The sequence below is a fragment of the Lepidochelys olivacea genome (assembly GCF_965140295.1).
Source record: "Lepidochelys olivacea isolate rLepOli2 genome assembly, chromosome: 10".
Classification (NCBI taxonomy): domain Eukaryota; kingdom Metazoa; phylum Chordata; order Testudines; family Cheloniidae; genus Lepidochelys; species Lepidochelys olivacea.
In genome coordinates this window covers 56,820,074-56,834,448 of record NC_140420.1, presented here as the reverse complement: position 1 = coordinate 56,834,448, position 14,375 = coordinate 56,820,074, and the positions used below count along the sequence as shown (strand labels likewise).

General features: G+C 42.4%; 1 protein-coding gene across 1 annotated transcript in view; it reads right to left on the bottom strand.

Annotated features, from left to right (window-relative positions):
* The window catches only part of LOC311527906 (thrombospondin type-1 domain-containing protein 4-like), a 336,872-nt gene extending 323,461 nt beyond the window's left edge, over window positions 1-13,411 (bottom strand). The window contains exon 1 of the mRNA XM_084642345.1: window positions 13,178-13,411. The gene's annotated coding sequence lies outside the window, so the exon portion shown is untranslated. The remainder of the gene's footprint in view (window positions 1-13,177) is intronic.
* Between the last annotated feature and the right edge of the window lie 964 nt (window positions 13,412-14,375).

Here is a 14,375-nt window from a genome sequence, read left to right as displayed (position 1 = left end):
AACTGTTGGAACTTCATAAGCTTCAGAAGAATTCTCTCCAGTTTACACTGGTGCAAATGGGATAAGAATCAGGCCTATAGAAAGAATTATTTGTGAAATTCTCTTACAAAATTCTGTGAGTTGGATTAACACTTGAAAGAGAGGTTGCCATTCCCTATACAATTTACTAGGGCTTAGACAAAAGGGTCATTTATTAAACAAGGAAAATAAAAATTCCTCCTCAGTACAGTTACAATCAAGACAATTCAGCATTGGATTATTTGCATATCTATGTATAGACAAAGAAAATATGTTTACAGATGGATAGCACTGGCCAAATAAATATCTTGCTCCAATATGCTGAGATTGCCAGAGCAGTGCACAGAGGTTCTGTAGTCTGCGGCACAGTACAATGAGCGCCCCATTGTGACTCAATGGAGTGCTGCATTACAGAACACTGGTTTCCTGTACTTTCTCTAATGGAAGTTAATATGGGCACATATCCCAAAATAACTCATTAAATCCTTTTCAACACAAGTTTTCAGTGACAAATGTTTTAACACACATTTCAGTCCTGCCATAAGTGGTGAAGGGAGGAGGAGTGGAATTAACAGCTAATACCTATTGATGTACATTTTGCACTAATCAGTGTCCAGAAACTGTGACCGGGGTTCAAGTGGTAAATATTAAATAAAGGGAGCTCGTCTCCCCTTCAGTCCTCTCCCTGAAGTTAAGAAACTCAAATGCTTTATTTTGGCAGCAAGAACCAATTTCCCCCCACACCCATCCCATCTAAAACCAAACTAGCACTGCTCAGACACTGTTGTAACTCAACTGCCATTAAAAGGACAAATTGTGGCTTTAAGCCACAGTTCTGTATGGGGGGAGGGGTCAAGCAGAGGTCCACTACCTCAGTAGGAGTGCCCACAGATACTGTGCCCAATGCAGGCACAGCACCATCAGACAAGCAGGGGTGCTTCAGCAAGAATAGATCCTGCTACACCCTTTGTAGAGCAGCATGAGAGAGCATCCTGGAATAGCAAAAAGCCTCTGTGCAGGAGTGAAAGTAGAAGCTTCTTGTGCACCCAACCGGGGTAGACTTTAGATACCACTAAAGAGATGATAAATAGCACATGAAATCTATGTTAACTTCAGGTAACCTAATACTGCAATACTATGGTAGTCAGATAAATCTTAAGTATGTCAATTCTGATTGAAATGCAGCTGCAAGTCTGCTCCTAAAGGAATTCAAATTACTGTGCCTAGTAATGAGTGATGTGTGTTGCTTTTCATTTTAAAAAAAGTCAGTATAAAGATAAGGAACAAACTCTGGATTGTGGACAGCATAGCAGCCAGTGGCAGTTTATGCACATTTCCTGGCAAATTTCAGAGCTTGGGAGTGGCATTTTAAAACAGACTAGTTAAATTGCTTAAGTTAATTAGTTAATGAAGTAGTTTAACAACAAGTCACTATGCTTGATGAGTTTCCAACTTCTTCCTCTTTAAAGTTGTCTGATCAGACTCCCCGCATACTGCAACAAAATTACAACAAAAACATTTTGAAGATTTATTACTTTCTTTTATGTTCCTACATAATGATAATGGATCTCTAATTAGAGGGCTGAAGAGCACTGTGAAACCAAATAGTTTATTACAAAATTGTTAGAAGTATCAGAAGAGCAACGTGAAGTGCTAAATGGATCTCAGAGCCACCCTGCATGAGTGACAAAAAGTCTACTGAATGCTTGTGATGCCAAATTGCATGTGCATCTGCAGGTTGACATGCCAACAAATAATGTGAGTACAATCAAGAATACCTATTAGAAGACTGCTCCATAGAGTTTTATTTACTTTGGTACCATCTGCCCCATAATGAGCCTCAGGAAAACACTCCCAACATGACAAAGTAGACCCTGAATATCTTTATCCATGGAAATACCAAGTCCGGCAGGCCTGACCTCACCTAGTCTTACAAAAAATGTTTCTCCTCTGAATCAACAGGAAAATATTTAGGAAATCAAGATAGCAGCAGCATGTGTCAGAACTACTTTGCTGACCCTCTATCACCCAGAGGGGGGCTCAAACAGAGAGGGGCTATTTAATCCTCAAGAAACCTATATTTGCACCTCTGCCCCTCAGTGTTAAAATGAGCAAGTTGAAACAGAAAGAGAAAAGAAAGGTTAAATTCCCTGGCTGCACTAAATAACAAGGATGGCAGAACAAGATAGCATGCTCATTACTGGCTAAGAAAGAGAAAGGAAGAGATAGTATGGTATTTAAGACAGCCTGGGATATATTTAAGGCACAGAATTTGCACATGTGCAAAGAGAGGGCCAAATTGTGTTCTCAGTTACAACAACATAACCCTGGAGTGATATCTGTGGACTTTTTCAGTGCATAGTTCTCATTCTGGTGCAGGCTTGAAACAGAAGATCTGCTCCTGGTACCATTCATCCCTGGCTTATATCTGCCTTCTGACCTTTACAACCAAGATGTGATCTCATCAGATGTGAAGGCTCACACTGTTTATTGCTATCCTATTAAAGTCTGGGGAAAGATTTAGACACACAAAAGGCTCTACATTATGAGTAGCGGTGTAGGCTACTGCACTGTGGATGATTTAGAAATGTTGGTTTACTTTCAGGATTTATTGTATCTTAAAAAGGAGAGGTGAGGGGTCCAAGTTGATTTTTGTGTTTGACCCAAACTTGCAGGAGTGTAAGGTTTTTTTTTTTAAGATCTGAAATTTGCCACTCCTTTCTTTTAAAAAAGAGAGATAAAGCGTATCATCCATGGCAGACACATTATATATATATAGCGCAATTTGTTTCTTTTCAGTGGCCTATGGTGTCTCAATTTGGACACCTACCATGTTGAGGCACCCAGTATCAAAGTTGAAAATTTTGGAGGTACTTTTCCTGCCACCTCACTTACTGAAGCTCATTTATAGAGTTTGTTGATAACTGTGCATATCCATTTAAGAAAAATTAGGGGAAAGCAGGTCATAATACCAGTGACACAGGAGCTTCCATTTCAACCCATGCAAGAGCAGTTTGGGAAAGGGACATGTGAAAGCAGAAATGTGAAGCACTACCAGAACCAGCAGAACCTATGTGCTTAAGGAAGCTTAGTTTGTGGATCAACGACCCTCTCAACCAAAATGGCTCTTTGATCTACTGCGTCAATACAGGTGCTGCACATGCACAGTAATCTTACATACTAAAACCATCTTCGTGAAATTTCCATTAGGAGAAACAAAAGCTACTGAACATTTATTGTAAATCCTGGTTTCTGAGAAGAGTCTTTTGAAAGCAAGTTTTCGTTTTAAACTATTAGTCACAGGTAAATGTTCAAAAGAAGTTGAACCAATCTCAGACCCTGAGTGCAGAAGTAGCATCATACAACTTTCTAAGATTTTTTCATACCCCAATCATTCAAAACTGCCAGCTGGATTTTTTTCAAATTATATTAAAAAAAAAACCAGACTCAAACTGTGCTCCTATGCAGAGCCTGCTATGCTAAGCATCAGCCAACAGCAGATCTGAGCAGACAGCATATAAACTCTGTAATGATGATGGTTAGAGACAATTAGCTAGAGCAGCGTTGTCAGAACTACTGTAATAAATCAAGGCCTGAGCCTGCAACATTCTAAACCTCCCCTGAATGGTGCTGAGTGCTCCCAACCCCCTGACCCCAACGAGAGTGCTCAGCACCTCACTGGATTGGACCCCTAACCTGTAGGCTAGCAGAGTATAATAAAAATCTAACTTTTGCTGAATAACATGGATTAACAATTAAAAGCAATAACAGTAAAGTTAAGGAGTAAAGGAAATTGCATTTTAATGGTCAGGTATCACTACAAGATCAATACTGACATTCATCCTGAACGCCCCCAGCTACCAGGTCTAGAAAAAATGCACAGTATTTCTTTGGCTGCCAAACCTGAACAGTACTAGCGACCTATGAGTTAATAGTTAATTTCCTTTTTTCTTTTAAGTCATAATCCCCTTAGTGCTCTAGTTGAATGTTTAAATTCCACGTACAGACCCAATGGGGTCACAGCAAGCAGGTTTACCCACTGTTCCACATTCATTTATCCAGTGCATTATTCCATGGCATTAGAGATGTATTAGATACAGTTTTCACTGCTGCCAGATTCAATAATTGAGTCCATCCTTAGGATATCCTGACTTTTGGGCAGCTTATGGAGTGTCATTTTACTATAATTACTTGGAGTGGGACTGGACACCTGGTTTCTCTTAGGCAGATTAAAGATGTTAAGAAAAAAAAATCAAACTGTATATCTTATAGACAAAACAATGCCTAAATAAAAATACAAATGACGTATATGACCACCACCTTGGCAACTTCAAAAAAATAGAAGTAACACAATAGGCGTTGCCATGAGAAAGAACTGGAAATCAGAAAGTTTCAGAGTTATCTTCAAGTAAATTCTCACTGGTTTTAGTAAAAAAAAATTAATTACATATTTAGAGCCAGATTCTGCCACTAAGATAATTAATGGGACTGCTCAACAAGGTAGCTACTTCTCAGCACAAGTAAAATCTGGTCCTTAGCAAGCTTCAATTCACAAAGGGCTAGATTGCAATACTCCTATTCATGCTAAATTGCACCTTACTCTGTGAATATCCAACCTCCAGGGGACTGCTCAGGTAATAATTTAGCATAAATTGAACATCAGCCATTGATGGGAGAGACAACAGTCACTATGCGAGATACTGTAACAGGTGCTCATATGGATTTTAAAGGATTTTTAAGACAATTTTAGAAGATAATTTTTTAAATGACACCACAGAATTGCTGACCTCACACTATGCTATACATTTTTAATAGAGTCTTAGTTAACTATTTAGCTATTGTAGATCCAATCCTGAAATCCTTATGCTTGTGAGTGATCTGGAGCTCACACTAGTCCAAATGCAGTCAATGAGAGTGTTGCCTGAATAAGAATAGTAGGATTCGGTGCCAAGATATTAGGGTACCTAGCTGAAGTTTTCCTGTAAGAGAGAACACTACCATAGCCCTGCATCTGAATGGATACAGCAGAGTGAGAGGTGATGTCAGCTGGCATGCTGAAGGGAGTGCATGAGTGTTCATCAACCAGTAGTCATCACTAAGAAAAGCATTTTAAAATGACTACATTGACCCCTTCACTTCCCAAACCTCTGGCAGTGGGAGCCAGGAATACATGCATCTAGGTCAGTGGCACACTGGAGGATAGTGAGCTACCATGCCACTTGTATCTCCCTAAAGCTCTTTTCTCTTCATCAAGGTACCATTCACTCAGATTTCCCTGCTGAGCTTTGTTCTTTGTCCTCTGCTGTTAAAGTGATCCCCAAATGGGGGTTCCAGTAAGGGAGAGGTCAGCAAGCACAGAAGTTTAATCATTCAGTATTATACAGGGTTCATCTCCAAGGTGGGGAGTTTGTCCATTTACTTTCTGATCATATTAACTTTTTTTTTTAATTGTTTTCATGCTGTAAATACTAGAGGGAGCTCCAGAGATTTATGCCACCGGAGAATCCAGCCCTAATGCTGGAGGAGGAGATGACCTTCTGTATGCATCTCTTTGTTCTATCAAATCATTCCACCAGTTTGTATCACGCGATCACAAAGTGTGCTTTTAATCTGGCTCAGACAGTTACTCTTCCAGCAAAACAGAAGTGCCCCATGCACTAGCAGAAAGAGGACACAAGTGTAATTACTGCCTTTCATGCCTGAGTAAGGACTCCCACAGGTTGACAATCTGTAGAGGACTGTGTTTGAAGGTCTGATACACCATGTAGAAAACCCTTCATTTTCAGTTTCTATTTTGTTTAAGAAGTTTCCCATGAATTTATAAGTGTTTATAACAAAAAAAAAATTTAAATGTAGAAAATCAGCAAAAAAATAACTTCAGTTTTAGGGGGTTAATATTGGGGGACAGGAAGACAGAAAAAAGCAACAAATAGAGAAAAGCGGAAGTATTGAAAGTAAAAGCAATTTAATGCTGTGGAGTGCACATTAACAGAACGTACACATATGCACACACATGTGTATCTTCCACTATGTTGCCTTACTTTAACAGACAGCCTTGCATTTATATTTACACTAATTTATTAACAACATAAATACATCTACCTAATGTACTGACTTTTCTTAATACAATCAATATTTTCATATATGAGTGGTTCAAATTTGCGTGAAAATTGGTAAAGACCGAACAATGACTTTTGTAAAACCTGGGGATTTTTAAGTTAAAAACAAATCTGTAAAAAACAAAAATGAATGCCACAAATCAAGTACTGTTCCTTTTCACTGTTCCTGTTTCCTTTCCTACATCATGCATTTAGGGCTTGATCCAAAAGCCATTCAAGTCAATGGGAGCTTTTCCATTGACTTCAATGAGCTTTGGATCAGGCCCTTACAGAAAATAGATTGTTTTCTCAGTATCTGTGGGAGCCACTAAGAATTTACAGAAGTAATTTTTTTAAACCTGTCTTGCCACATAATGAGTATGGAATCTTCCTGTTAACAGAATATCCAAAATAAATACGGGAATGGGATGCCAAAAGGTAGCAACACAGAACCACCAGGAACATGTCAAATAGCCAAAAAGGAAGTGCTAAAGCTGCAATTTTAGAAAAAGACATTAATAAATCCAAAGGACACACACTGTATCACGTGATTTCTTTATACATTAAAAGAATTTGTATTATAGTTTTGATGCCTAATATACTTCTCATGTGAATACATTAAAGCACTAGTGGGTAAATATTAATATCCCTCTGGAGTATTAATTAATATTTGGAATATTAATATCCTATATATATATATATATATAGGGGAACAGAGAAAGAGGCTAGATGACTTGATCAAGGTCACAGAGCAAATCAGTGACAGTGTTGAAAGGTAGAAGCCCAGCTCCTGACAGCCAATCTGAGCATCTAGCCAATATTGCCTTTTTATTTACAATGATCATTTACACCCAGTTTGCACTGCACCATTTCAAGTACAATGCTTGCCATTAAGAAGTCAAACACGTGTCAGCAGTTACCACTACTTGGCATCTCCAGCTGCCACTATGTGGTAGAGGTTGGCAAGTGTTGATGGTTTAATGGCAATCACTGCCAAGATTATAAATACTGACCAAAGCTCCAAGAATGCCACAATTCTGCAGCTGTAGAAGCCAATGTAGAAGTGGGCGCCTTTCCTGCTCTAAATTCACAGGGCCCCAAAACAAAATCCTCTTTTCTGCCTGACAGCTTTGGAGCCCAATGCTGGGCAGAGGGAGTGCAACAGCAAGTGCATAAACCACTGGATTGCCAATGTCATTCAAAATTGGAAGAGGAACTGTGATGGTTCTCAGGGGACCCAGGACTGCACGTTACCTTGTTGCCCTTTGTCTCTAGCTAGAGGGAGTACTGCCTTTGATAGCTGGGTGTCAGCTCCCTAACACAGCCAGCCTTTCAGCTACTCAAGCACTGTCATCCAGGCTATGCCAGTCCTGTCTTTGCCTTGCAGGTTAACAAGAGGTGCACCTCAATCCCCTTGAATCATAACATTCCCCTGTGATCTCCAGCTCAGCACAGAAATCCCAGATCCTCTGCTCACAAAGGAGACATGTACTCCAGTTTAACCTTAAATCAGTGCCCCTGTAGAACACACAGCACTTAACGCGTACTCATAACAAAATATAAGAAAGTTTATTTAAGAATAGAGGTTCCACTAGAAACAAGAGCAACTAATAGAAACAGATGGTTACACTACAAAACAAAAATCATAAAACATAAACTAGGGCCTACACTTATTTCCTATCTAAGAAAGTAGGTTTCCCTTCCACCCCCAAAGTTCAGTCTGTCAGAGAGCTGGCTGGCCTCCCAGGAACCAGGACTCTGGCTTGGGGAGAGGAGAAATTTGGGCAAGAAGATCAGGATAGAGATTCCCTCCTACCAATCCTTTCCTTTCATGGCCTAATGAGACACCCCTCCTCAGTGACAAAAGCCCGGATGCTACCTCCAAGAGAAGCATGCTGGACTTCCAGAAGCAAGTGCGGTGTGCTACAGATTGCCTCGGGTTGCTTCTACTCCAAACTGCAATTTCTAGGGCAGCTGCAGAGATATTCCCATGACCTCTTTTCTCAGAGCTGCAGGTTCGTATCTAATGCAAAAGTAATCCCTTTTGCACTGCCACAGAGGCTGCAGTTTGCCCCAGCAATATAGGGGATAATCAGGGGCTTGCAGCAGCATTAAGATCCTGACAGTCACCAAAAGTGGGGACCCTAACATTAAAACACCCAAAGCATGGACAGAGAGACTGTCTCAGTAAAGGAAAAGTGAATTAACATCAGAATATAGTAGTAAGGGTTGTATCCTGTTACATCAAATTTATCAAGTACCTTTCATTTAGGCAATAATCATAATTCACAGAGGAAGATTCTTGAATATAAGACGTACAAGTTATTACAGCAGAAGCAGCTATGGTTATGGTTGCAGCAACATTTACAGTCCAAGACCAGCCCTTTCTCCGGGATTCAAAACTTCCTGCAACTTTTGCCTTCCCATACTCCTTCCCACCTCCAAAATGAAGATCTTTGCAAAGTGGGATAACAGGTCAGCCACTCTGAAGCCTCAGGAGTGTGAAAAAGTACATTCTCCCCATTTAGAAGTGCTTGAAACTCCCCCATCCACCATTTAAAGGTTCCTCTCCTGAATGTTGCCCTTTGCCATGGAAATAGCCTTTATTGATGAAAAACACTTTTTAGGGTTAGAGGAAACTGATTTAGATTGAACAGAGGGAGGAATCAGCAAAACCACACTGTGCACATACATCATACTTGTCACGAGGAGCTCCAGAAAGGTTACAATGCACATGCACCTGTGGCTGATTTAGCTGTGCAGTGAAGAGCATAGTGAGAGCATGCAGAAGCTGAGGCAAGACTCCATAGGACTGCAGGTGCATTTTATAAGCTGTCCCCCTTAGAGGCTCAATCTCTGTGGCCCTTGCAAGGTGTGAAGGGGTTTAAGAAGGCTGGTGTGTGACTGTAAGGTAAGCAAGAGACTAACTCATGCCCTGCAGTAAGGATCAGCCCTGGTGCAAAGATGATTGAAATTAATGTAGTTCTTTCTATTCCCTTCCATGGGCCTTGGATTGGAATGTAGGGTGGGACAGGTTATTCCAGTGCTGTGTAGGCAAGTATTTCCAGCTTGTGGAATTAATACTTGCTATTGCCAGGTATCGCAAGCCAGATGAGCTTTGGAGTCCTAGAGACTGAAGTTCCTGTTTACCTTTGTTTTAATCTCCTCTCTTTTTTGAGAAAAAACAAACCTAGGAAGTTCTATTAGACAACTAGGTTAAGGGAATGATCAGATTACTTGGGTAAGGATGCAACAAAAAACCAAAAAACCCAGGAAATGCCAAAGCAAAGGTTGCACAAAGCAGTATGCAGTAGGATACAGGGCCAGAGCCTTAAGCAGTATTAAAAAACACCACCACCCACACATTGGTGTAAATGAGCAAACTGAGCCACCCAGATTTACACCAATTGAGGATATAGCCAATGGGCCTTAATTACATAATATTTCTCAAAATAATACCATACAATTGTTCTACAACCTCATGACAGATACATACAGGATGAGCAGATGCCCTGATTTTATAGGGACAGTCCCGATACTTGAGGCTTTATCTTATATAGTCACCTATATCCTGCTCCCCCTTCCCAACACACTTACTAGGGTGACCAGACAGCAAGTGTCATTTTCTAGCATCATGTACTATCCCGACTGCCAGAGAAACAGTCCAGAGAAGTCATTCAGATAAGAAGTACACAATAAACCACTTGTACACAACATCCAACAGGCTAACTATATAGCCTAGAGTAATCAGCTGGCATATATAGGCCACTAAATTCACAGCCAAATTAACCTCATAGTTAACTGACTCATCCACTCACTTGCACTTATGGCAGGCTGTGTTGCCATTTGAAAAGAAAATTGTTCAGACACATAACATATGAAAAGCCTTGCGCTCTCACAGGTAAGTGCTCAAGCTTGTTAAGATATAATGGAACTTTACGAGGACTACAGGAGTGAAGTACAAAAGAATGAAAATTTACAAAATGTTACATATACACCTAATGTGACAGAAAAAATACTCACAGAGACAAGATACTGATTAGATGGAACACTGGTCTCAGCCAACATGATAATTATCTTCCTGTGAGAACAGCATCTTCTCTATTTGCCAGAATTGATGGGTTTACATAATTAAAGCCTATGATGATAGTGCAGAGGCCATTGTTAAAGTTGTGCATGCACACTTGACTTTTAAGCACTTACCTACCCAAACTTAATGTTCTCTTAGGGCCTGATCCAAAACCCTGGGGAGTCTTGAGTTCAGTGGACTTTGCATCAGGCCCTTAATGCAGGGGACATTTGGTGGAATTTTCATTTAAATGCAGAGCCTAATCCCAAACACCATTGCCACAGTTTTACACTCGCACAGCTCCACTGGGATCAAAGGGCCTACAATAGCAAAAAAGCAGTGTAACGAAGTGGAGGATTGGGCCCAAAATGATGACCGCAGATAAACTGTTATTTTCAACATCTCCAGAGTTACTCTCTTGCGCCCCTGCCAAGTCTTCCAAAGGGTTCGAATCTCTTTTTTTATTGCAGCTTTTGGTTTTAATTGAGAGAAGGTTTAAAAAAGACAGTTATCCATGTTCTCAAAAGCAAATGTTTTATACTCTCATCATAAAACACATCACTGCACACCAGTAACCCTAATTAATTTTCTGCAACTAAATCAACTGTTGTGAGCAAACCTGTTGTATGAAGCAGGAAAAGAGAGAAAAACTGTATAATACATAGCTAGTGCAAACACTATTTAGCGTTTTGATTCCAATGGAACTACTCCAGATTTAAGTCAGTGTAAATAAGAGCAGGATTTGATCTATTCCTAAAAGCTAACTAGCAAGAATCAGAGGCCAGATTAAGGCATTAGGTTCTCAGGTAAGTGTGCTGGGTATTCTGACCATACTTATGTTTAAGGCACCTATAAGATACCTCAAAAGCCAGAGCAGCTTGTCTAGTCTTTCTAGCCTTCGGACACTTGTTATTTGAAGGATATCTGTTTTTTCACTGAAGACACTCGCTCTCAGAGCATAGTTAGAGAATCAGGATATCAACTCTATTGTTACAACAGAATATTCTGAAATTTTCACAAGCCCCTCCCCCCCAAAAGAGTTGAGCATTACAAAAGTCTGGAGAATGTCACCATTTTCTTTAATTTTGAATCCTTGATGATGTCTAAATGACCTGTAATCATATCCATCACCAGACCTTGTGCCAGGGAGAAGCCCAGGTTGGCAGAAACATTTACCGTAGGACTGATGGACCAGTTAGGTGAGTCAGAGTGCACTGATGGTACCATGGTCAGCAGTAAACTCGGCAAAGCACTGGTCTCTTCCAGTGCATTCCCTTATCACAGAACACAAGGCAGGGACAAGAGCAGGGTGCATACAAGACTGGTGAGATGTCAGAAGATAATAAGCACTGGCTTCTCTCATCCACAGAATTGTGTAACTGTGCTATGCTTGAGACACTAGTGACTACTTAATTCTGCCATGTCAGACTTGAAATTTCTTTAGAGTAAAGGAAAAACTTACATTTTTAGCAAAGGACATTTATTTATTCAAGGGCTTTTTATAAAAAAGTGTCCTGGAGAAAAGGAGTACGGCAATACCATTTGTGAAACACTAATCCCAGTGGTAACAGTGAGCCAGATTCTACAATGCAGCCAGTTTGCTCCATGTTGCTGGCATAATCTGGTCCTAAGGGGAGTTTACCAGCCTAGGGAAGATCACCCAGGGAGTGTGATTTAGAGATGATTTAGAGATGGTGATTTAGAGATGGACTCTTACACCTCTCCTCCTTCCTGCTAAATACTTGTCTCCCACAAGTATATTCATTATTTTAATTTATACATGTCAATTATAGGAAAAGTGATATTTTGAGATGTTTCTACACTACCCCAGTCCTGCACTGAATTTTCAGCCTCAAGGAGCCACTACAGCTCCATGTAAATTGGAGCAACCCATAGGGTGTTCTAGCACAATTTCCAGGGACCAGCCTGGCACAGCGCAGCATCAGGGGAGTGCAATAGGGAGCTGCAAGACACCCACCCACCCTTCCCAATTTGCACACTGCATCAAACTAGACCCCTGGATATGGCCCAACATGTCTATTACCAAACTGAAGAGATTAGGGTCTTCATCCTCCATAAAAATAACTAACTTTTTTCCCTTAAGCTCTTGTACAAACCCTCTGGAATGAGCTCTTGGGTTATCTAGATGGGACAAGTTCCAAAACAAGAAGAGGCTCCCTCTTCCTTACATACGCTATGATTACAACCACCCCCTGTTAGTCAGTGCGAAGGAAAAAGCAGCTCTGAAGTGGTTCCTTATGGGAAAAGAATCAAGTAACAATAAAAGAAGGGCCAGAAATCCCCCAGATGAGATCAGAAATGTGCCAGGAGAGAATGCCTTCAAAGCTACAGTCCTCATGATCTGAGATTAACTAACCTATAGCGCAGGATCACATTAGCAGCCCAGGAGTACTTGTGGCACCTTAGAGACTAACAAATTTACTAAAGCAAATACATTTATTATGCTCTAATAAATTGGTTAGTCTCTAAGGTGCCACAAGTCCTCGTGTTCTTTTTGCGGATACAGACGAACACGGCTGCTACTCTGAAACCTGTCAATTAGCAGCCCAGGACTCTGTACCATCCACTGGGGGGGCCTCAAGGGGGCCTGAGGTGCAGATGCAGGTTGGGAGACAGGGGCGCTGAATAGTCACTTACGCCCTGTGGGACCCAGCTGGCCAATTCCCCCTCGGAACTGTGACTATACAACGTGTCCCACCGTGGCAAACTCCAGCCTCAGCACGTGCGGCTCTCCGCAGCCCTTCAAACCACCCCCAGAGAGACACGTTCCGCATCTTCCCCAGAGGGAAATGACACCCCGGCTAAAGCACCCTCTAAAGCCCCTCTCAGTCCAAAAGCACCAGGTCACTCTCCGATCCAAGTGAGCTGCCTCTCTCCTTCCCGATTCCCCCGCTGGAGTAGGGGGATGCCTGCAGGCCGGCTGGGGAGCGGGGCAGGGCTGGAGACCTGCTGGAGCAAGCGGAGCGTTTACCTTGTCAGTGTCAGCGGCAGCGGCAGCTCACGTCCAGTCCCCCCACGGTGAGGATCCCTCTGTGCTGCTGATGCAAAGCCTGATGCCCAGGCAGCCTCAGCCCATGGAGAGCAGCGGGGAGCCCCGAAGGAATGCCCGGCGCACAGCCCGGCAGCGGCTCCTGCAAACCCCTGCGGGATCCGAGGCAGGTTACCAGGCTGCGGGGAAAGCGCCCCACTCGCGGGCGCCCCTCCGCGCTCCCTTTTCCCTCCTGCCTGAACGGGCAGAGAAACACGCCGTCAACAGCAGCGGCGGACGAGCTGCTGTCCCTGCTGCCACCTGGCGGCTCTGCTGCAGAACCGCATCTCCCGCTCGGCTCACAGCGCTTCCCTCCGCACCTCGACACAGGCCGACACTGCTTAGCTAACAACCCTGGACATTGAAGAAACTGCGAGTCAGAGCCAGGCGCGCCTCGTTGTCATCTCCCCCCACCCCCCCACGCGTTGATGCAGTGGACCTGACCCTCGCCTTGCACGGGTAGTGCCACCCTCCTGGGCCGGGGTGATTTAAAACACTGCTAGGTTTTTAGCTCTGCTAGCAAGGGGCCGTGGAAGGGTGAATCCCAGGCTCCTAGTAGCTTTGCTATGTACAGAAATGGGAGCAAAGAGCGAAAACGACAATAGTCTGAGTAGTAAGGGACTTGCTGAGACTCCTGAGAGCCGCATGCCTGGGCCAGCCCCTCACAGAGGAAATACTAGGCTAGATGGACCAGAGATCTGACCCTGTATGGCAATTCCTCTGTTCTCCCCTGGCTTAGCCTCTGGTTCAAGGGGAATGCTCAGCCAGGATTACAATAAAAGATTCCATTCACAAACACAGGCCTAGTTAAAAATTCTTTATTCACCCCCCTGAGCAATGCAAGTTTCTGCACAGCACAGCAAAGTGGCAGTGTAGACAGTACTACAGCTCTGGTAGCTGGGCTCCCAGCACTTTAATGTCAACTTTGTAGACACACCCAGGTAACTAGCACCAATCCTACTTTTAAAGTGAAAAGGATTGATAACACCACACCCAACACCTGCCAGCCAACGCTGAGAGATTACAGAGAACAGTGATCAGGCTAGAGTCCTCTAGCACTTCAAAAGGCTAGAGGAGGCAGAGTAACTCACATGTATGCTCTTACACAATTAATTTATTGCAAGGAGAATAGGTGCTGTGT